Raw genomic sequence first — 23,016 nt, forward strand, 5'->3', positions numbered from 1 at the left:
CGTGTCACTTGGGTGATGAGCTCAGAAACTTTATGCTGGAGCACTCATCACCTCCTCATTCCATTCGTCACTTCACGTCTAGCTTACAGTGTAGCTGGCAGGCTGCACTTGCAGCATGTCATGCAGTGATGCTAAGGCCAAGCTTGCAGGGAAAGGCATGAGCAGTGACTGCTGGGTTGTCATTGGTGCTTAATGTGCACATGATAGTACTTGATGTTGTTTTAAGTCCTAACGTTACTGTGGCAGTGGTGTTCTGCCTGTAAACAAGGCAGAGTCTTGCTGGAGCTGCCACCTTACTGACCTGCAGTACTGTGAGGTGTTGGGGTGTGACATTGAGGTGGGACTCTGCTTGCCACAGTGAGATCAAATGTCCCCCATTTAGACTGGAACATTGGAACTTTATTGAGAGAACTGGGCTGATTCTCTGCCTGGTACATACTGAAAGGATGGCTTAGGGAGAGGACAGACTTCAGTAATGATGGTCTTTGTTGTGTTCTTCCATCCTCCTGATCTGTTGCGTGCACTTGATTTAAATGAAGAATCCTTTGAGGATGTTTTCTCTATATGTATTTCCCACCTGTATTACACTTGCAGCTTCTGTTCTGGGGCTTGGAGGCTTCTTCAGCAAGAGGCTGTATTTTCAACCTCAGGACATGGTCCTGAATTTACAGTCCTGAAATTGCCTCCCATGCATTGGTTGTGGGTTTGGACCCGTTGGTGCTTTTTGACTCCCTGATAACATTTGTGTGTGGTTGGATTGGGAGTCTTTGAACCTGTTCTGGATACAGCCTGGCCATGGCTGCTGCATTGGGGGAAATTTCCTCTTGGCAGCCTGTACCCTGACCACGGGAAGATGGAGTATTGCTGAGCTTTGGGATAGTGATGTCTGAGGCAGGTGACTGCGTTCCTCTGCATAGGACATGCGGGTCAGCAGTTGCAGCATTAACTCTCTTCCCACTAGAAAGAGAACATTCTCTTTATGAATGCAGTTAATGGACTTTAGTAAAGGAGGGGGGAGAAGCTGATAGATTTATTGTCCCATTTAAAGATGTGGCCTGGCTTAGTAGTAGAGCTCTGTCCTCCTGCAGTGAGGTGTGGAGTAACCCTGGAAGACTGTGGCTAGCAGAGTCAGGCAATGTTTGTGAAGTCCTCTAAAAGGAATTGGAACCTGGCTGCTAACATACAAAGCCTCTTCTGTTACTTGAGTTAGCTTTTAACCCTGCAGTGTCACATACCCAGATACTGCATACTTGGTGCTCTGCAAAGATCTGATCAGCTTCTCCTTCACAGTATCACAGTATGCTGGAGATTGGAAGGGACCTCAAAAGATCATCTAGTCCAATCCCCCTGCCGGAGCAGGAACACCTAGATAAGGTTACACAGGAACGTGTCCAGGTGGGTTTTGAATGTCTCCAGAGAAGGAGACTCCACAACCTCCCTGGGCAGCCTGTTCCAGTGTTCCGTCACCCTCACTGAGAAGAAGTTTCTTCTCAAGTTTAAGTGGAACCTCTTGTGTTCCAGTTTGTACCCATTGCCCCTTGTCCTATCATTGTTTGCCCCTGAGAAGAGCCTGGCTCCATCCTCGTGACACTCCCCCTTTATATATTTATATACACTAATAAGGTCACCCCTCAGTCTCCTCTTCTCCAAACTATAGAGACCCAGCTCCCTCAGTCTTTCCTCATAAGGGAGATGCTCCACTCCCTTAATCATCTTAGTTGCCCTGCACTGGACTCTCTCCAGCAGGTCCCTGTCCTTCTTGAACTGAGGGGCCCATAAACTGTGTAACCCATAGAAGATAAACAGTGTTAACCCAGGATGTGATGCAAGAATGAGAAACTGTTAAGTTTTATTGCTCTTAAACTACCTCTTGATCAGTCATAAATCCAGAATCCTTAAAAATGGAATAGTCTGGCCTGTCCTTGCAGAGATGGGGTCAAAGCCATTGTCTGTTGGCTGCCTGATGCTTTTCTAAGCATGAGTTGTTCCTGTCAGCCTTTTAAATTATAGGGATCCATATCAGACCTGCTTTATCTCAGCTGTGGTTTCCTTTTGGGAATGGTCACCTTGTTGTATTGACTCAATCCTACTCAAATCCTATCTCTCCTTTGTCTTCCAGTGTTGTTTTCTACCTTTATTTGGAATAAGGCTTGAATATGTTTCTTGGTCTGCTTTTTAACCCTAGCATCTGGGGCAGATAATGGTATGAGCTGCTCTTTCATCTCTTCTGTGTCATTCTTCTCTTTCAGGTAGGAGATAGTAGTGAAACTCTAGGAACCTAGTGCTGGTGCAGGTGGAGATGGTATTGGAAACTAGCTACTTAAAGGGAGCAATTCTCAGGTGATGGTGGTTGTTGCTTAATGGGGAAGCCATTAAAAAAATGGGGTAACTCCCATGAAAGAAAGAATTGAGTAACTTGCTTCTATCAGTGCTTGGTTTAGTGAGGATTGAAAATCATGCCAAGGCCAATTAGAAAGGTTTGCTTTATTAATTTCCTTATTCGATATTTGCAGTGAGATCTTGAGCTGTGCCCTGAATAGCTCAATAGCTTGGTGATCTGTAGCTTTCTCTTGTACATTTGTCTCCAGTGGTGCTGCAGACCATAAATCCATTCGCAGACCATAAATCCAGGTGTGATGGCTGCATTTTGGAATTACTTCATTTTGATTGTGCTGCACTGCACTTGTCATTTAATCATGAGTTCTGTTCTCTGACTTTTACTTTTGGCAGTGTTGCTCTGAAGCACTTCTGCTGTCTCATCATATAGTGCACGTTCCTGAAGAGAGTGTGGCCAGAGCTGACCTTTGGTAGGGAACCTGCTCTCTGCTTCCGTGGCCAAATGCTTCCTCGTTTATGGGGTAATGTGCAGGTTAAAACCTGTTGTTGTTATGGTGGTTTATGTGTTGGTTTGGTTTATTCTTGAAGTGGTTCATTTGGTACGAGAGGGATTTGGAGTTAAATAGCTATGTCCTGTTCTACATTTTTGTCTTGATCTCCCTGGGATTTTCCTGCCTTTGAACAAGGGACTTGGCTTCTACATGAGTTTAGAGTAAAACTCCTTAAAGTTTTAGCTTAACTAGCAGACCAGCTCTGTGAGTACAAACAGTGCAGCATTCACTTTGCCTATGGCTTTTGCTTAGCCAGAGGGGACTTGACTCACGTGGATGCTGAGCTGCTGCAGAACAGCCCTTGCCAATTGCTGTTAGAGTTGTAGTGCTTGTTTGTGCAGGCTCATGGTGCTGACTGGACTCTGAATAATTGAATGCCTTAGGTACTTCCAGCACAACAAGGATTATGTGGACAGTACTTCCCAGCAGGGCCTGGGGTGTTTAGCTAATGCCTGGAGCATGCCTTGAGTCCCATGTGAAATGCCCAAGAATTAATACAGCTTTCTTGAAAGGCTTTCTTAGTTCTAGCACAAGGAGCTTCCCAAGTTGCCACAGTGAGGTTATTTAATTGCTTTCTTGTGTTGTGAATGGTCTCACCTCTCCCCAGCACCAGGAATCTTTCCTTTTTTATTTCCAATTAATCAAAACCTCTCAATTTCTCACTTCTTTCGGCTTTCTTTTTTCCCTCCCTGTCTTCTTCCCAACAAAGGAAACTTTGCAAGCAAAGCTGCTCTTTCTTCTCCTTCTGCCTTTGTAATCTCCTCAGGCTGAGCAGCATGTGCAGCAGATGCATCACGGGCCTCTTGGAGCTGGTGACTTGCTGCCTGATGGCTTTTGAGACAAATCAATGTGGAATGGGGCTGGATAAAAGCTGGAGCTGGAGGGGGGGTTAATAAGCGCGATTAGGCGAAGACATCTCATTACTACTCTAGAAAGGGAGGATTAGAACTTGGAAAACAGGAGGATCTCATTTAGGGGCCATGTGCTCCTGTGTTATCAGGACAGAGGGAGAGCAAATAGAATAAATGAAATTAATACTTTGGAAAGAAGCATTACCCGGATTTGAGAATTGAACTAATATGATTTGTGCAAAGCCCTCAAGTTCTTATCTCCCCATTTAATACCACGAGGATAATGGCTTTGTCAGAGTTATTGGCCAAAAGTCCTCCTCTTCCTTCTCACTTTGAGAGGATGAATTCATGGGGCAGCAGTAGGACAAACTTTGCCCTGGGATGAGCTTTCCATGCAAGGCCAATGGGCACTGGTTGCTGTGTGAATACAGACACAGAATTCCTAAGTTGCTGGGAAGTATTTCTTCAGCCATCAGTGATGGATGCTCGCTGTTCCCAGGGCTCCTGGCCATGCCCTGCTCACTGCCATGCTGCATGGCAACCTCTGCTTTCTGGTGCCTCCAGCATTGTGCTGGTCAGATGAGTGTGGTCTGGAATATAACATGGGAGGGAATACTTACAGGGATTTAGGGTCTCTGGTTGCTGCAGTAGCTGATAATAATTGGTCATAGACTGTCAGATTCTTTCTTGCTCCTCAGATCTTCTCATTGTTCATTCAGGAGAGAAGAGCTGAAGGAGGAAATACGACTGGGAATGCCTTCTATCAGGGCAGTGGGGTTTGATATCGGTGTCACCTTCTGAATGGGGGATTCTGAACTGTTATGGCATCCTTTGGACACCTCCACCCTTGGTTTAGTGTACATTGATCTGTTGATGGTTTAACTGGTGTGTTTCTACTCCATTTCACAGCGTGTGGAGGTGAAAATGCTGAAAGCAACATAAAAAGCTCACTTATAGGTTGATGGAAGGGAGGAGCATTTTAGTTGTTGTAAGGCAGTGCTCAGGTGAAGTAGGTTTCTCTTTCTGGCCCTGTTGGGGTGGAGGAATGATCCAGTTGGCCCATTCATGGCCAGCTTTTGTTAGGTTTCTGGCCAGTGATGAAGCTTCAGGTCATTCTTGCCTCAGTTTTCTGTATGAATTACCCACTGTTGCTGAGCAGCATCAGCTGTAGGTGCAGAAGATGGCTTTAGAAATAAACATGGTTTAGCTTTGCTAATGCTTTAGTTTACCTGGAGATAAACTGGGGATCAGCTTCATCCTGGCAGATTAACCACAGGTGAGCATCTCTAGATTAGACTGGGATTGGTTTGTGGGTAATCTCCTATCGTTGTGACAAGCTGCAGTGGCTGCCTGGGGTTTAAAGTACCATGGGTTTAAAACTGGTAGCAGTGGAGTGAGACTGGTCTGGAGGTCAGGCCTCTGTTCTCCTAAGCCTGTCACTTCTTTCCCTCTATTTATCTGAGTTGGCGCAGTAGAAGGTGTTGTCTCTGAGAGCTTTGTGTTGTGGTTTGGCTATTGCTCACATCAGGGCTGGTTTTGTGGGTCCTGTTTGCTCTGTAGCTCCCTAAACCCCCTCCTCTTTCCGAAGCTGCAAGCCTGTGCAGGAGATAGGTTGGCTCCGGGAGGAGGCGTTGCCAACACAAATTGTGGGTTTAGTATTTAGTACTCTGTTATTTCTGTAAATATTTCTTGATTGAAGTCTGTGGGGGAAGCAGCAAACATTGATTTCAATCAGGAAGTATGGAAGCTTGTTTTAAATAACAGTGCAAGATGAGGGGAAAAGCCCACTCAGTTCTTCTTCTCCAGCTTTGATTCCCATTGATGTTACAGTGAGTGCAACAAGTGTCTACAGGTGCTCACTGCAGGAGTGACACCTTTGCAGATGAGTTAGCGAACAACTGGTGCTTTAGTTAGCAGAACACCGGTTCCTGCATAGGGCTGTGTGTGCCACCAGTTGTGCCTCCTGCTGAGCCCTGTCCCTGCTATTACCAGAGCATTCCCATGCTGTTTGTGGAGCACTCACCCACCTTAGTGCATGGAACCAGCTGCGATGCTCCAGCTAGGGTAGTGAGGGGCTGCCTTTCTTTGGCTGGAGTTGCAGGGCAGTTGGTTTTCATTGCTTTCACTAAGTGAATAAAATTGCGTTAAATGTATGGATGTGAATGGAAAGGTGTGGGTTTTTTTGTTTTAAGCCTTTATTATTGCAAAATGTTGCAAGCTATTGATAGGGAGATGTAAATATCCAGGCTGGGCAGCTTCAGACCTTGTTCCTTTTGTCCCTCTCATTCTTGCTCTCTGAGCTAAGAGATACTTGTCTAGGCTTTCCGTTGAAGAAAATGTGTTGTAGCATCCCAGCGTGGTTTGGGTTGGAAAGGACCTTGAAGCTCCTCCAGCTCCAACCCCTGCCACGGGCAGGGACCCCTTCCACTGGAGCAGCTTGCTCCAAGCCCCTGTGTCCAACCTGGCCTTGAGCACTGCCAGGGATGGGGCAGCCACAGCTTCTCTGGGCACCCTGTGCCAGCGCCTCAGCACCCTCACAGGGAAGAGCTTCTGCCTAAGAGCTCAGCTCAGTCTCCCCTCGGGCAGGTTCAAGCCATTCCCCTTGTCCCATCCCTACAGGCCCTTGTCCAAAGCTTCTCTCCAGGTTTCTTGTAGCCCCTTTAGGCACTGGAGCTGCACCAGGCTGAACCTCAGCTTGTCTCCAGAGCATAGCTGCTCCAGCACCTTTATTAATGTGTGCAGCCTTCAAAGTTATTCTATAGTCTCTGACCAGAGCATTCCTCCTTTCTTCTCCAGTTGTGTTCCTCCCTGGCTGTTACCTTCTGCTATAGAAGCAGGTGCTTTTCTGCAGTGAAGGAGTTGCTTCTTCTCATGAAACCATCAAGCATGTAAGGGATCCCTGTGGGAAGCAGTCTGCCAGTACTAAATGGTGGACTTTTGAAAGGTTGGCATTAAACTTAAGCTCGGTGTGGTGAGGATCTACATCCTTCTGCCTCCAGCAAGCCAATAACTTCCTGTCTCTGGAGCATCAGGGAGGGCTAAATTTAACTAAAGCAATTTAGGAGAATGTGTACTGCAATGAACCCAGCCAGTGAAAACCAAGGCAAAGCAGAAGAAACCCTCCTCTGTCTCCAACCTCTCCGGAGGGAAGGCAGGGCTGTTATCTGGCTGATGCTCCTTATTTTCCTTGCTGCTGCTGCTCTGATTTGTCCAACATTTATAGCATTTTCTAATAACTTCCAGTTTCCTCAGCTCCTCTTTTATCTCCCACTGAAGGTTAATTTGTGTTTGGAGAGTTTTGCAGATTTCAGCAGCTGATGGTTGTTGGAGCTTCATTCCTGGAGCCTCTTGGGCTAAGGGACCTTATCACAAGGTTGGCCTCTTAAATCCTTCAGCTGCAACACATGGAAGCTGGCCCTGGTGCTGCCCACCTCCCTGCCTTGCCTCAATTCTCCTCTGCCTGTATTTCACACTTCTTTTTGGTCTGCAAGTTCATCAACACCACAGCAACTTCTTCCAGGCTCGTTTGTTCTGACTTCAGGTTGCTGTAAAGCCATTCCATCATTTAAGCAGCAGAAGATAAGGTGAGCCTTCCTTTTCCCCTACCTGCAGCTACAAAATCCTCAATTCATAAAGAAAGAGAACAGCGTGTTGATATTTTCCCATGGATGCTCCAGCAAAGTTATTGCTGCATCTTTTTCCTGCGCTGACTACTGTGGAGTGGTAGAATTCTGCTCTAATTCTGCAGCTGATTTTGGGGGCATAACCAGCAAGATTTGGTAATGCATTGGGAGTTCAGCCTTTCCTATGAGCCAGTGATAGTCAAATGTGGAGTCGATTGTGCTATGAGGTTGTCAGGTGGAAAGGCTGAGTGTGTTAGAAGAAGGCAGTTCCCACTAGCTTGGTTAAACTTTATTATTGGATTATGACTTTGCTTGTCTGTGTTTGGAGTATTTGGGTATTACATACATCTAACTTAGTGTTTGGTGAGAGCTTTCCACCTTTCCTCATTCTCTGTCACAGAAATGACAGTGTTTAAATCTTGAATCAATGATCTTTGATCACTGATGTCTCTGACTGGAAAGTGTTACTTAAAAAGAGCAAGATTGTGAATGGAAAGGGCTAATGTAAGAGCTGGGAAATAAGTTTGCAGTGAATGGCACGCACTGATTGCTCTTGTGCTCTCATGATGGGGATGTGAGATAGGTGACCTACCACAGGCTGTCATTTCTGTCATATTCCCTAAATGCCATGAAGACTGGCTACGGTGCTTCTGCCACCTTTCCTTGGAACTGTAACAGGTATGTGTGCCTTGATGTGATCCTGGCTGACAGCTGAGGGTGGTAAAGGAGATACCTGAGATGGGCAGAGTGTTCTGCAGCAGGTGGGGGGGTGAGGGAGAATCATTCTGGGTCTCATAAGAAATGGTGACAAGTGGCATAATGAAGTAGCTGTTTAATAAGATAGCTGCAATAGATTGTAAACTCGGAGTCATCCTCTGGTGCATGGTGTGATGGGAGAAATCAAAATAAGCCCTGATGTGATTTCTTTATTTCTCACCTTAAAGAAAAGCTAAAGCAGGTTGATGCTTCCCTGAGCAAGCAGAGAAGCTGTGGCTGCCCCATCCCTGGCAGTGTTCAAGGCCAGGTTGGACACAGGGGCTTGAAGCAAGCTGCTCTAGTGGAAGGGGTTCCTGGCCGTGGCAGGGGTTGGAGCTGGAGGAGCTTTAAGGTCCCTTCCAACCCAAACCTGTCTGAGATTCTTTGATCACTGTGGCTTTCTCCACTTCGTTTATTCCCTCTGCTACAATTAAGCATCCCCATACCCGCTCCTGTTTGCTGAGGCAGTTTATTTCCAGTCTTGTTTGCTTCCCTCTGCCTCCCTCTTTCTCTCTGTCTTTTTTCTCCCCCCAAACTACAGACTTTGCTCCCACCACCTCTCCTCAGCGGTGTTATCGGTGCCTGTGCTGAGATTGCGGATGCCACCGTTCACTGGGATTCTGAGCATCAGACAATGTTTTACACGGCATCCCATTCTCTAGCTGCCTGGTTGGACATGATGTTGGTACCTTATCTTCATGCTGACACACACTGGACATTAATAGAAATACATTGCTGAGGCACACGTGTGGAATTTCAAGCAGCCTTTCGAGCTGTGCTTTAGATAGTCTATTGTGTGCTTAACCTCTGCAAGAGGGTTTGATGAGGCGCACAACGTTAACTCTTGGGCAGCTGGCTGGACTCTTAGAGTTGCTTGTTACAGTCAGCATAATACCCTCCTAATTGCATGCTGCTTATCTAAAGTGGATTTTCAGCATTTTCCAACCTGTATTTCCATGACCAATATTCCTTCCTGAAGCAGATTTCAAGGGAAGAAATAGCTGTGTGGATTGCATGTGGGGAAGAGGTAGGAAACGCGTGCTGCAAAGGGAACTGAGCTGCCATCACCCATGTTTAGCTTTGGCTAAAGTCTGTCCCTGAACTATTTTTGTCTCTGTGATTGTGTTACAAAAAAATGACCTGGATGCAATTGCTGCTGTTTGCTGGGAATTCCTCCTGCTTTTGGAGCACATCAGAGTTTTTATTGTTTCCTTTGTGCTCTATCCGTGTACTTTCTCCGCTTGTTTGTTACGACCATCTGCAATTACCTATATTATTTATGAGCGCTGAGTAAAACATGATGGAAAGTAGCTTCTTAAAAGGGGTTTTACTGAGGGAGAGGAAATGAGCTGATGACTTTCTCTTTGATTTTGAGACAATGAAAACAGAACACCTGCAAGCTCAGGAGGGGGGGAAGGAGTTAGAGAATGAGCTGCCTTTCCTTTTCCTGGCTGCGTGTTACACTGGGGCTTTAGAGCCTTTTTAGCCTTGAAGACTTTGTGATAATGGGCAAAGTTGAAGGATGGTGCAGTAGGAGCAGGGAGTAAAAATTGATCAAACAGGCAGATAGAGCAGAGCCATGTATAATTACTGGCCAAAAGAAAGAGCTCCAGAGTTTAATACCTGCGTGAATAGTACATTAGACTGAGGCTACATTTGTTAAATAACCTGTGCTCTTCCAGCTGGGACTCAGCGCTTGCCATGCACATTCACTGGATCTGAAGCCTGATCCTTTTTGCCATGCAAAGCATAGTTCACTGTCTTCAAGCTCCTTTCTTTTTCCAAACACATAAGCTTGTATCTCTTCCCTCTCCTTTCCCCTTCCCTCCAGCCTCTGAGCAGGGTGGGTTTGCTCCTCAGTGTTACCTGGCTGTAGCTGTGGTTGGCAACAGCAACCTGAAACTGTGACTTTCCCCTGGAGCTTCCCAGCTTTTAATACACAAATGGTTCCTTGCAAAAGCTCTTCTTTTCCCAGCTGAGGGCCTGAGCAATCGGTCATCTTTGTACCATCAAGTGATACGTTCTCCTGGTTTAACAGCTAGATGTGAATAAAGGGGCATTGGGAATAAGGCTATGCTTAAAAACCCCCACAAACCCAACAACAAAACCAACCCAAACCCCAACAAATCCCCACAAGGCAACCCCAAGCCAAAAAACCTCCCAAATAACACCATCAGTTGTAAATAAACTTGTGTGGTTCTTAAATCCTCCTCCCTAATATTTCAGGCTAAAAGGATTTTGTTCCAAGTACAGAACTTGGGGAAGCAGGAGAGCTTCAAGCTCCAAAGCCAGCTGTGCTTTTCAAGGGAATGATGTAGTTTTCCTTCACTTCCAGAGCTGCCCCTTGGGCAGAGTCTGCCTTTCCCTATTCAGGGCTCTGGATTTTGCAGTGAGTTCTCGGAACCTTTGTGCTGCTGAAGGTTATCAGAGTTCTGGTGAAAACCTCCCTGCCTGGGATTTCCTGTATACAGCGACCTGCAGAAAGAGGTGGTTCTCTGGCCAGGTAAGGATTAGACACTGTTCCCTTGCTGGTAGTGAAAGTGGGATGTGTCAACTCCTTATCCCATGCCTGTTCAGAACCTGGTGCTTGGGCACTTTGCCCTTGTTCCAGTTGTGGTGAAGGACTAAACACGATCTTGAAGCTGTTGCCAGCCACTTGTATCTTCTCTTTAGAACAGTTTAGAAGTAGTTAATCCAATGGGGTATGAGTAAGAGTTTCATTGTGATTAATCTCAATAGAGTCTCAGTTTGTGCCCAGAGTTACTGGGGACCATTAGCCCTGCTCCTGCTCCACTAATGTCATTCTGCCCTGGCAGCCTTATTTTCTGAGGTTAATAGGGAATGTTAAGGCACCTGGAGGGAAAGGAGCTCTAATGGTCTCAGCTGCCATTCTCCTCTGTGTAGATGGGACCAGTGTGTGGTTGATAAATACTCCACTGCCTCAGGCCTTTCAAATGCAGGCTGCTCCCTTAGGAAAGAAAGGAGTTCAAGGGGTACCAGGGGTGTTCTTCAGCTGGGATTGAAGTGGAAAGACAGAGATTTTCTCAGCACAGTCTCACTGAAGTGCATCTTAACCCCTCTTTATTTCAGTGTTTCGCTGCCAGGTATCTTGGGGAGCAGGTAATGGTGGCATGTACATTTTCTGACTCCTTGTGCAGGCAGAATTTTGCCTTGTTGTTTGCCCATGTTCAGAAGTTACATCTGCTTTCTGCACGAGAGATGTCTCGCTGGGCATCCTTAAGCTGCAGTGAAAACTTGCATCTCTGTAGGAATGACTGTTAAACTTCCATGTCATTAGAGTCGTTTGAGGTGGTCGTTGCTGGTTGCCCAGTAGATGTTGCTGTTGAGCTTAGTTAGGCTTCACTCTACAGTTCGGCAAGTCATTTGCCTATTTTAAGAGCTATGATGCAGACTGATTTGGAACTAAGTCTCCTGCTTGATAATTCATGTCATCTACTGGTAAGTCAATACATTGTCCAGAGGCTTAAGGAACGTCTTGTGCACACGTGTGTGTAAATAAATAAGTGATGCTAGGATGTCTTGTCAGACCTATGCATTACATTTTCACTTCATTACTGCCTCTGAACTGTTATGAAAACTTGCCCTTTCATTAGCAAAGCAGTTTGAATGTGCTCATTCTGTAACTGGTTTTGAGGGGGGAACTTGTTGGCTTTTCAAGTGAGCCTTTAAAATGCAATGATGTGAATGGAGTCTCATAAACAATCCATAACCAGTGCATCCTCATTAACACCCCTTTGAGTTTAGGATCTGGGGAAATCTATTCCCTGCCTCGTGCAGAACCTGGGAGATGAATTATGTATCTTATTTGGGGTCAGAAGCCTGGCTCAGCCCATGGATGCTCTGGGTATTGATCTTGCAGGCTCTGCTCCTCAGTTCTCTGGGATGCGATTCCAGCTGTGGTACTCCTGATTTTGGAAATAAGGGGTTTTAATGGGCATCTCTGTTGCATGCCAGTGATGATGTCTTCGCTGAGCTCATCCTTTCCTGCGGTGTGAGCACGTTGGAAGCAGCGGTGAGTGCTTCCTGAAGGTGGCAGTGAAGGGACACCCATGAGGACTCCTTCCCAAGGCTGGATTGGGAGCTGCTGAGCCCTCACATTGCTCGCATAGCTCGGCAGCAGCTCCAAGGTTGTGCTTATTTGTTTTCATTCTGACTCTCCTTCTCCAGGAGTTACCATAATATTTCTCAGAATGAGTTTACCCTTAGTTTTTGAAGTTCCTTGGTTTATATAGGAATAGATCACTTGGAGGTGTGAGGCCACTAAGTACTGACCCAGTTTACAAACTGGAGATGTGTGTGCAGTCGGCCTACTTCTATCTTTCCTTTTCTCACTGTGCTTCCTGGGCTCACTTTGACGTTTAGCTGCATGGATCTAGCAGCTTGTGAAGTTGTGCTTCCAGGCTGCAGAGGGGAGCACAAGGTGGTTGTGTGTAGCTGGTTTCTAATGGTACTTCTTGGAGGGGTAGAGAAAGGCTCCTGAGAGCAAGTTTGGTTTGGGAAGTGGTGGGAGGAGAGTGGCAGATCTGCCCTAATGCCATCTCGTGCTCACTATCAAAACTGATGTTGCTGCCTCCATTCCTCAGATCCTCTTTAAGATTCACTGTTTTGACCTACATCCCAGCCTTATAATTAGATACTTCCTACAGAATCTCATCCGAAACACTGACTGTATCATCTGTGTCCCTTTGGCTTTGACTGTCTGCAGACAGGCTGTAGACTGCTGAAGACCTGCACTGAAAAACCACCGGAGCGTCTTTCAGCAGCAGTTTGAGATGTGCAGGCACTATCTCAGGTCAGTCTTCACTGATACTGTAAGTTTCGGAGTGATTTTGAATGTAAAAGATAAAGATGATCTATTTGGCCTTGGATGAAATGAATTACTGCTTCGAGGGCAGAATCTGCTCTCGAGGGAGAAGGTGGTGGTTGGCTGGAATCCCTGCAGATTTTGAAGGAGGAGATTTGTGTCTTTTCATCTGTTTTCAAGAAGGAGAAACGAGTTAGAAAAACCACTTAAAGGTTCAGTTAAGATTTATTCTGGCTGCAGAACTGCCTCCCATAATAACTTTAATATGCATCATCCTGAAGCTCCTAATTGGCCTGGTGTTGGCAGGGCTTTCAGACCGGCAGAATCTCCACCGTTCAGCATCTTTTAGGAAGGATTGTAGCCAGAAAAGCACAAAAGATGAAATGGCTGCCTTATAAATTCTGACTGACCTTGAGAGTCCCTGTTCTAAGAAGCAGGAGGACGCTGTGGAGAGCCATCTAGACGAGAGCAGGGGTGGGAGTTGTGTGTAGGTGCGCAGTTGTTGAAGCAAGAGGAGAGGAATGAGAAGGCCTCATGGACTTGGTGGGAGGAGGTGGTTTCGTTGGGGGCCACGTGCCTCCTTACCCTGTTGTTTCTACTGACACTGATCAGTCTGTTCTTTCTTTTCCTGGTGGGTGCTCGTGTGGGTGGGCTGGGGAAGATCTGTGGGTTGGTTCAACCCATTGCGTCAGAGCTGGTATCGTCATGTAGGAAATCAGAGAATCAGCCAGGTTCAAAAAGACCTCTAAGGTGATGAGATCCAACCCTTCTGCAGCACTGCCAAGGCCACCACTAACCCATGGCACTGAGGGCCTTGTCTACACGGTGTGTGAACACTTCCAGGGATGGTGACTCCACCAGTCTCTGGGCAGCCCATTCCAATGCCTGTTACCTCCCTGGTCCTGCTGCCACACTGGTGCTGGTACAGGCCAGGTTGCTGTTGGCCTTCTGGCTGCACGGGCACAAGCTGCTCATGTTCAGATCTGTCAGTCAGCACCCCCAGGCCCTTTTCCATGAGCAGCTTTCCAACCACTCTTCCCCAAGTCTGGAGTATTGCATGGTGTTGCAGTGGCCAGTTGATCCCAGTCAGTTGTTCCTCTCTGCTTGGTGACTTACTAGTCCCTGTGTGGGTGCTCACTGGATGGATCAGAGCCTGAATGACCAAGGACTTGGATGAAGTTTCCCTTAGCTTTTCCTCTGCTTTCCAAAGCCAGGATGGGAGGTGGGAGCCTCGCTTTGTGAATGATGAAGGGCTGTCATTCTCACTCTCCTGGGCTGTCAGTTGGGCACCTTTTGCAGCCCCTGAATTCCCTTTAAAACAAACCATTTGGCTGAGTTTATTTCATTCCATTCCATTAAGTAACTCTACTGCTAATGCAGAATTATCTGCAGCGGTGACACTCATCTCTGCTTTAATTATCCCAAAGCTGTGCAGTTCCCCCTCCCCTCTGCCTGGAAGTTGTCACTTGTGCAGCGTGGTTTTGCAGAGATAAGTGTGTAATGCACAGCGGTGCTTTGGGGCTCACACAATACTCAGGCAGTTGCTGATTGCTAAATGCAGGCAATAGGAGAGACAAGGATTTTTAGTCTGTGTCTTCTATTAGTGGCTCTCATCCATGTGGAGTGAGAGAGGCTGGGAAGGAAAGAGCTTATCAAAACTTCCTAATACGGCTTGAAGATGAAGATGTGAGCAAGTGCTGATTGGAGGCATTAAGCTTACAGGTGTTAGGGAGATTTGGAAGCACAAGTATTTGTTTTTCTGCTGAAGGAGTGTAAGAAATGAAGCATCCATGATCCTGGGCAAGAGCCCAGGAGCCCTGCTTGTGTTTGTGTTTCTCTTTCCCACCCCCTTGCTTTGTTACTGACTCTGTTGCTGGTAAACACCCTCTCTGAGTGTACAAGAGCCTGGGATCCAGGCAGTCACTATGAGGAGCTACAACTGAGTTACAGGGTATTTACTCCTAAGGTGGGAGAAGATACATACTGGAGTGAAATACGTGCTGGTTCTTCACACCATGCTTGTGTTTAAGCAGTGATTTTGCTAGCAGGGGGCAAGGTCAGACCTATCTGAACACAGGGCACATGGACAACACAATACTTGTGGCATTGGAAGGCAAAGGTCTCTTTTGGGAATAAAATGTTCTTTAAGAGACTTCTCAAACCCTGCAAAATCCGAATGAGCAGAAGGCTGGGGGGAGCTGTAATTGCACTTGTCTGGTTTCCCAAAGCTGAGAAGTGGGTTTGCAGGCACCTCATTTAATGTGCAGTGAGGCACTGAGGTTTGGGGATGGAGAGCACCTGGAGCATGTGCCAGAAAAGATAGCAAATCTTGAGAGGGGCCTGGTGGAAATGAGGACGGTGTGAGGAGCAAAGCCTGTTTATTAGCTTTTAATAGATGGAAATGAGGCATTTATTGGTGTTATCTGCTGGCGGAGATGTTCTGCCAGCTACCTTTGTTTGGAGCTCTGACCAAGACGTGCAATATGTAATTGTGTTCCAGCTTCCATCCTGACTTAATTCTGTGGATTGAAATTACTCTCTTTCACATACAAAAGCATTGAATTCTTTTCCTGTATTGTTATGATGAAGGCAATTTCTGGTTGCTGACTGGCAGGAATGAGGAGGGGAGGACTGTACAGCTTGCGTTACAACGCACTTCCTCAGTCCCTATGGATGTGTTGCACTTGGCTGGCAGCAGAGGCACCTGTCTGAGCAAGTTTCTTTGGCCTCCAAGTAGGTTGTATATTTTCTTTGGCCCAAGGACATAGTCTTAAGTGTGTCACTTGAGGACCTCACAGCTTGCTGAGCTCTGAATCTTTCCATCAATCTCAGACTTACTTCCCATGGCGTTTGTCACCATAGTGCTTTATGTACTATCCGGATAAGTAGACTGGCATCATAGGGTGGTCAGTTAGATGGCTTTCTTCCTCTCAGGAAATGATATTGTATTAAGAACTATACTTCCTATGGGAGCTTATATGCTCACCCCATAGTAATTTAGTCTCAAACCTGTCTTTCAGGGAGCCTGAACACCACTGACAAATTTCCACATGTCTGTTCTCTACATACTATGAGCTGAAATACCTCTCCCATCTGGCAATGGATGCTCACACAGAAAGATCTTCAAGTGGCAGAACTAATACCCAGCCCAATTGCTTGGGGTTTGGTTTTGTTTAAAGCTTTGAAAACCATCCCAGAAGGTCATGGCAGGAAATACACAAATAAATAAAGCCTTAGTGGCTTCTTTGGCCTCGTCTTGTAAAACCCACTTGCCAGGTTTGAAGCTTCCATGAACCTGTATTAATTGCTTCTCTCACCTTTGTAATATACTTTCCAAGTGGGAATGGGATGAAATGTCACTCTTAAAAATACTAATTCACTCAAAGATGCAGAGGAAAACAGGGAGACGAGGAGGACTCCAGAGTGGAAGTGATTGAGTTCATTGCCTTGGCTGACATGAGTGAGGTACAACATCCTTTATCCACACAGCAAGGGAGGTTGGTTGGGCCTCCTGGGGCAGCTGCTGGGGGTACTGGTGGGTGAGTGCTCCTGATGTGGGAGAAACCCCAGTCACAACCCCCATAGCAAACACTGTGCAGCCTGGGCTTGGGGGGAGAGGGAGAAGGGTTCTTGTGTCTCAGTGTGGTGCTGCTGCTGCCTCCTGTGCAGCACCAGTGGGGCTGATGATTGATTGTCCTTTAAAATCATAGTTACATCAGTCACAGAACCCGGGAATGTTAATTCCTGATTCGCTCCTTGGAAAACTGAACGCTGGGGAGATGGATCCCTTTAACTGATGCCTCCCAAGTGCGGCAGCCAGGAGGCCGGGCTGAAGGGAAAGGCTGCTGTGGCTCTGCATGGGTTTGTGGCTGTCTCATTCCTTCTTCTTCAGTGTTTCTGTGCACTCCTTCAGAATCCTCTCTGTGCTCACAGTGCGTTTTCCACACCAACAGGGGTAGGTGGCAGCCTGACACCTGCAGTGAGTTCATCACTGGAAGCAGTGTTAGTTACTTGGAGTTGGTGGATGGCTTTCACCATTCACTGCTGCTTCTGAGTCCCCTGGAGACTTCACAATGAAACAGGGCTTGCTTTTTTTTTGCTGCTCCAGCTCTTTCCCTTCATCTCCAGTGCGTGAAACCTTTCATTCCTTTATACTTAGATCTTTGGAGATAATTTCTGATTGTGCATCTTGGAGGATATTAAGAGGCAAGCATCAGTACTCTGCGGCTGTTCTTCAGTGATTTGCACAAATACATGGGTGATGAAAATCTTGGTTTCTTCTGCTGTTTGGATCTGTTATCAGTCATGATCCTGTCTAGGATTTGCTGCATGAATCAGGCCAAATTATTGCATCTTGTTTGTGCTTTAGTGTTGTTGGAATAGTGGTTATCTCCAGAAGTGCTGTCGCGATGCGTTGATGTTACTGAGATCTCTGCAGGTGAATGGTGTGTTTTTAGAAAACAAAAATAACCCCCTCAGGAGCCTCTGGTTTAGTTCTTGATGCTTTTCAGGTGTTTAAAACTTGGTGTTTCTTTGAAAGCTTTTCCAAGCTTTCAGTTATAAGTGACTCTAAGTACCTGCATGTGTCATTGTCTGCTTGTGGAGTTGGTACATGCTGAGCTATCCAAGTGACTTTCGGTTCCTAAGCAGCAGAATCAGATGATGGAAGTTGCACAAAACCTGTCTTCACTGTTTGTTCTCCTCTCAGTTGTACTGTTTCTGTGGCTGGTAAAGCTGTTTCCAGAAGGATTTTCATGATGGAGGCACTAAAGAGCTGAACATGGTGGGCATGTGAATAGGAATTAGTTATTTAAAAGGTTGGACCAGATGGTCCGTGAGGTCCCTTCCAACCTGGTATTCCATGATACTTCCATTATTGTCCCACTGAATTAAAGGTGCTGTGTGTTAACCCCTACAAATGCAATTGCCATGGGAGGCCACTGGGAAGGGCTGGAGGAAGAGATGTGGCAGAGAACAGGGAAAAGGAAGTTCCCGATTCTAGCTTGATGCTGTCCCTTCTGGAACTGAGGCGGGCAGCTCAGTGTAGCTTGGTCAGGCTTCTGCCCAGCCTGAGCATGGAGGCAGCACTAGGACAGCAATTCCCTGCTCCAGTCTGGCTTTCCTGCCTTCCCTATCTTCCAGCTTTTAGAACTGAACAGGGACTTGTTGATTTTCCACGGCCCCTTTTGTTGTGGAAGGCTCCCAGCAGTCTTGTATTGCTGCTGCTGCCCTTTGAGGTGAGAATGAAGCATTTTATGAAACAAGGATGTTTGCTAGACAGCCCTTTGAGAACCAAGTTAGCTTTTTGTCACTAGTTCTTGTGGGTGGTGTTTTCCATCTTCCTCCTCCTCCTTCCTGTTTCCCTGGTGCACTTTGTGTTAACTCTGGTATAGGAACTACTTTGTCCAGCTCATAATACCATCACAGCCTGGCTGTTAGCTGAGGAAGTGGTCACTTTATTTATAGCTTTGAAGAGGTCTCAGCACTGCAGCACCTCAGAGTGACCTTTTATTGGCACAGAGAGCCCCTCTGCGGGTTTGTAGCCCCTTTGGGCACTGGAAGCTGCTCTAAGGTCTTCCCAGAGCCTTCTCTTCTCCACATTGTTTTAGCAGGATTAGTTTCCATAGGACTCCTTAGGAACACACGTTATGAACTTTCCCTGCAAGATAATCCTGAGGCATTCCTTGGTTTAGGTGGCAGCCCAGCAGACAAGTCCATAGCTGCTGCACAGTGGCGAAGGTGTGCACACTCATGCTGTTGACACAAGGTGGAAATACCAGCTCTGATTGAAGAAGAGCCAAGGGAAAGTCATGTTTGAAGACTCAGAGGTGATTTGTGTCTTTAACAATGTGTCTGATGATCCAGCAAGGGGGAATGGTACAATACTCCAGTGGTTTGTCTTGGAAAGGAGTTGAAGGATCCCTAGCCAGGAGCTGGAAGGGCACATTCAGAGAGTTAAAGTGTTTTGGAACATAACTTGCTGACTGTCACCATTGTGTCAGTGATCCTGATTGTTGAGGACTGAGAGTGGAAACTAAAATGGGAAACAGCTTCCTGCCTTGTAAGAAGTGAACAGTTGACTCTGACTTGTAATGTGACTACATGGGAGAACCACCAGTGTTGTGGATGGCTTGGGAGGAGAAGGGAGAAGAACACACTGCTTTTGTGTGTTCGTGTGTGTTCTGTGTGTGTGCTTTTACCCCAGTACCTAACAGACCTTGTCCCTTTTCCTTGCCAATGCCAGTGCTGGGGAGTGCAGGGTAAGCTCTGCTTGGTCTGAAAAAGCTCCTGCTGCTTAAGCGCCGTGAGCAGCGTGAAGAGGAAAGTGGGGGCAGAGGAAGATGACTTCAGCTGCTGCCTGTCTCGTTCCTGTCAATGTAAAGAGCTTCCCAGAGACGGGTAATATTTTGCAATCGAGTTTCTCTTTTAAAGGCCCTCCGCTGCTAATGTTGATTTAATAAGGTGCTCAGTCTCTCTCCTTGCTTAATTTGAACCGGCTAATTTTGTGCTTCACAGAATTAGTGCGGGGAGCGGCGCCGGAGGCAGGGGAGCGCGGGATCGCGCAGGAGTTGCCAGGGGAGATTGATTCAGCGCAGTGAAAAGGTGCATGGGGTTACGTGGCCCCAGCTCTGAGCGACGTGACGGTGGTACTGATGGGAAGGAAAGCTTGGTCCTTTCCAACGGTTTTAGGTCTCTGTGGGTGTAGGACCAACGCTAAATGGAAAGGGAGCATTGGGGTGTTGCTTTCTTTGAGTGGATGGGTTTTTCTTTTGGTTTTATATGGATGTAATATAAATTATGTGACAGGCAGCAAGGAGATTGTCATAGAATCATAGAATGGTTTGGGTTGGAAGGACCTTAAACCATGGGCAGGGATACCTTCCACCAGAGCAGCTTGCTCCAAGCCCCATCGAACCTGGCCTTATATGATAATATATAATGTATGATGAGATAAATAAGCTTTTAAGGGTTTAATTTGAAAGGCTGTTTTGCCAAGTATGGCCTTTATTTTCCAGAATGCTAAGAGGTTATGAGAGGGTCTGAATCTGATCTTGCTGACCTGTTTTGGCTGTACTGAAATATGGAGGGTGTTTCCAATTTAATTCTATACTTGTCTAAAAAGCCATTGCCATCCCTGAGCATGTAATTCCTTTGTTGGCCTGGGGATAAATGGAAACTCCCCAAAACCACAGTGCCAAAAGGTGAGCTAAAACATTGTATAGATCACAGTAGTAACACAAGCTTTTTCCTGTGCCTCCTTGCTTTGTTAGTGTACCTTTCCCCTGCCTCTTAGCAAACCACTCCTCTGCAACAGAGCTGAATCCTAATTTGCTTCTTGCTTGAGTTGGATGACAACTCTTCACACAAGCGAGCGGGCAGTGTAGAAGGAGTACAAGTTATGTTCAGCTGAGTTTTGTGATAAGCTGCCAACATGTTTCATTGGAAACCTCATTAAATCACAATTAAATCCACAGGAAAAAGAAAATGGGCCATCTCAGTGAGTAGTTGATGGATGAGGCTTATGGTTTCCAGTGCTGGTCAGGGGCATCATTGCTCCTTGCTGTTGGTGCTCTGTGTGGTCAAGTCCTACCATGGAACCACCAGGAAATTGTCCCAAGCTCTGGAAACCACCTCTGGGGGACGATCTCTGCCTGTGTTTCTTCCATCCCATGGCCTTGGTCAGAGAGGAGAATCCTGCCTCAAACCCTGTGTCACAATCCCCCCTGCTTCCTCTTTCTTCTCACATTGTTTCTGGTAATAGGAGCTGAACTTCTGCCAATTGCTTCTGCAGCATTTGATAGCTGAGACTGGGTTGTGCAGAGTTATCCCAGATATGTGCTTGGGGAGGGCACTTGACCAAGCAGGCCCTGCATGAGGAATGAAGGTTTGGAGCCAACTGTTAATGTAGTACCTATAAAAAGCCTGAACCTGCCTTGGAGGGTTTCTTTCCCTCTGGCTTACAGTGCCTGTAGTGATGAGTCTCCAGGAATCCATCTCAAATCACTTGCCTGTCTGGTTATTTCTAGTCTGCTGCTCTGGTCAACTTGTTTAATGAATAAATCAAACACCAGGCTGTTAAAATCGCTGTCATTGACTCTGGAATGCAGCATGGAAAAGGAGCTTACCAAGTAACATGATTTTGTGTGCCCCAACTAGAATGAGGGAGCAAACAGTGTGCAGATATGTTTGTACATGGTATCTAATATCATAAATCCAGCAATCTGTCTTTAGGGTTCTGTGATGCTCTGAGCTGGATTGACTCAATTTGCAAACTCATGAAGCATGAATCTTAGCTCTGTCTGGTCATCTGACTGCTATATTTAGAGCATGCACTGTTTTAAAGCTGGACTTCAATCTTGCTTTTGATCAGAGGCTCCAGGAGTAAATGCTACTCAGATTCTTTAGGATGTGGCGTCAGTTTTGAGACATGGGAGCTCCACTGTGAGCAAAATGGTTTCTTTCCCTAAGGAAAGTTCCCCAAACTGCTTAACTCTTCCTGCTGCACCTAGTCTATACCAGCATCTTCTTGACAGCAGCAGCGCTTGGTTTGTGGTCCTTGCTGGGAGACTATGAAGTACTGCTCCTTAGAAAGAGAGGATGCTCTTCCCAACCCCTATTTTCTCCAAGCCATCTGCCTTGAGCACGAGTGTGTTGTGTTGCCCAGTAAATGGACATTGAATCAGCATTGAATATTGCAGTCTCTTACAAACATGAAGCACTTGCCCCATGTGGAAAGCTGCTGTTTGCAACTTATCCCATCAAAAGGAAATCAAAATTCTGCTGGCAGTGACATAGATTTGCAGGTTGCTCCTGATACAATCATGCCCCGGAGATGGCAGTGTACAAATGAAGAATGCAGGGTACAATAGCCTGAAATCCTGCTTGTTGCTGAATCTACACTCTTCTTTTTGCAGATGATTTCATTATGATACGCTCGGACTTCATTAAAAGCTGCAACCTTGCAGCATTTTCGCTGCTCCCAGCCTGGCGAACAGCCGGCAGCGTGTGTGCTTGAGAACCAGTACATTATCTTCCCCAAGCACTCAGTGGGTTGCAAGTGCTTTGGAAGCAAGAATCAGAGTCTCTGGTGGACATTTTGTCTATAACTCAAAACCACAACTTAATTGGCAGCCTTTTCATAACCCTGACTGTGGCTTAGGACGTAGGAATGCTGCAGGCAAGGGCCAAGGTGCATTTCAGAGCTGGTAGTGGGGAATTTCAGTGCTGACTGCCTGTCTCTGCAGTGATCACAGGAATGAGGGGGACTGCAGTCAAATTCCTCACTTCTGTGTGTTGTTTTTCCTTTCCTGGACAGTCTGATTAGTCTTTCTACATCTTTTGACTCCATTTTACTCCATAGGCAACACCTTACTATCGGTGTGATTGTGAATCTGTCCTAGCCCTGCCCAGCCTTCAAAGGACCCTTCCAACCCAATCTAATCTGTGATTTTATGATATATTTTGAGTCCCCTGTGCTTTTTGTGGTCTTTCTGTAAAGCTTTCGAATCCCCTCATCCACACTGCATGCTGATTCCAGCGTGACTTTCCCACATACATCTTGCAAACCGGTAGGTTGGATCCTGCCCCCAGAAAGGAGCCAAGTCTGCAACGTGGTATAAAGCGTGCTTTGCTGCGTCTGGGATGCCAGAGCAGGAGAACAGGTCTGTCAGAGTGGGTAAGATGTGGAACGTGGTGCTTGAAAGCTCACCTGAGTCTGAGGATTCACAGAGACAGGCAGGGGATGCGTGACCATGACTGAAGGCTTTCAGGAGTTTTCTTACTCAAGCATGTAATTAAGACAGTCTTTGCCTGTATTAAAAAGCAGCCCCAGAGTCAACTGAGTTTCTCTTAAACTGTGCTGTATTTGAGGTAATCTGCCTCTTAAATCAAAAGAAATAAGATTTCTAATCTCGCGACAGGAGATCTCTATTCCCCGCACTAAACCTCTCCCCATTGCTGCTGCCTATAAATATCTGCTCTGTTCGGAGGCAGGTAGGCATCGCGTCTGGGAGCAAATGTGGGAAGGGAATTCCTCCTGAACTCCCATGGCTCCTCATTGGTATGCTGGGAAG

At 46.5% G+C, this 23,016-nt stretch overlaps 1 protein-coding gene across 3 annotated transcripts in view; it reads left to right on the top strand.

Moving 5' to 3' along the window:
- The window catches only part of CHCHD6 (coiled-coil-helix-coiled-coil-helix domain containing 6), a 105,803-nt gene that overhangs the window by 3,574 nt on the left and 79,213 nt on the right, over positions 1–23,016 (top strand). The gene's annotated exons all lie outside the window — the stretch shown is intronic.

This window comes from Neopsephotus bourkii, unplaced genomic scaffold, assembly GCF_033783945.1.
Source record: "Neopsephotus bourkii isolate Nb327-2 ecotype Australia unplaced genomic scaffold, CSIRO-AGI_Nbou_v1 NB_887, whole genome shotgun sequence".
Lineage (NCBI taxonomy): Eukaryota > Metazoa > Chordata > Aves > Psittaciformes > Psittacidae > Neopsephotus > Neopsephotus bourkii.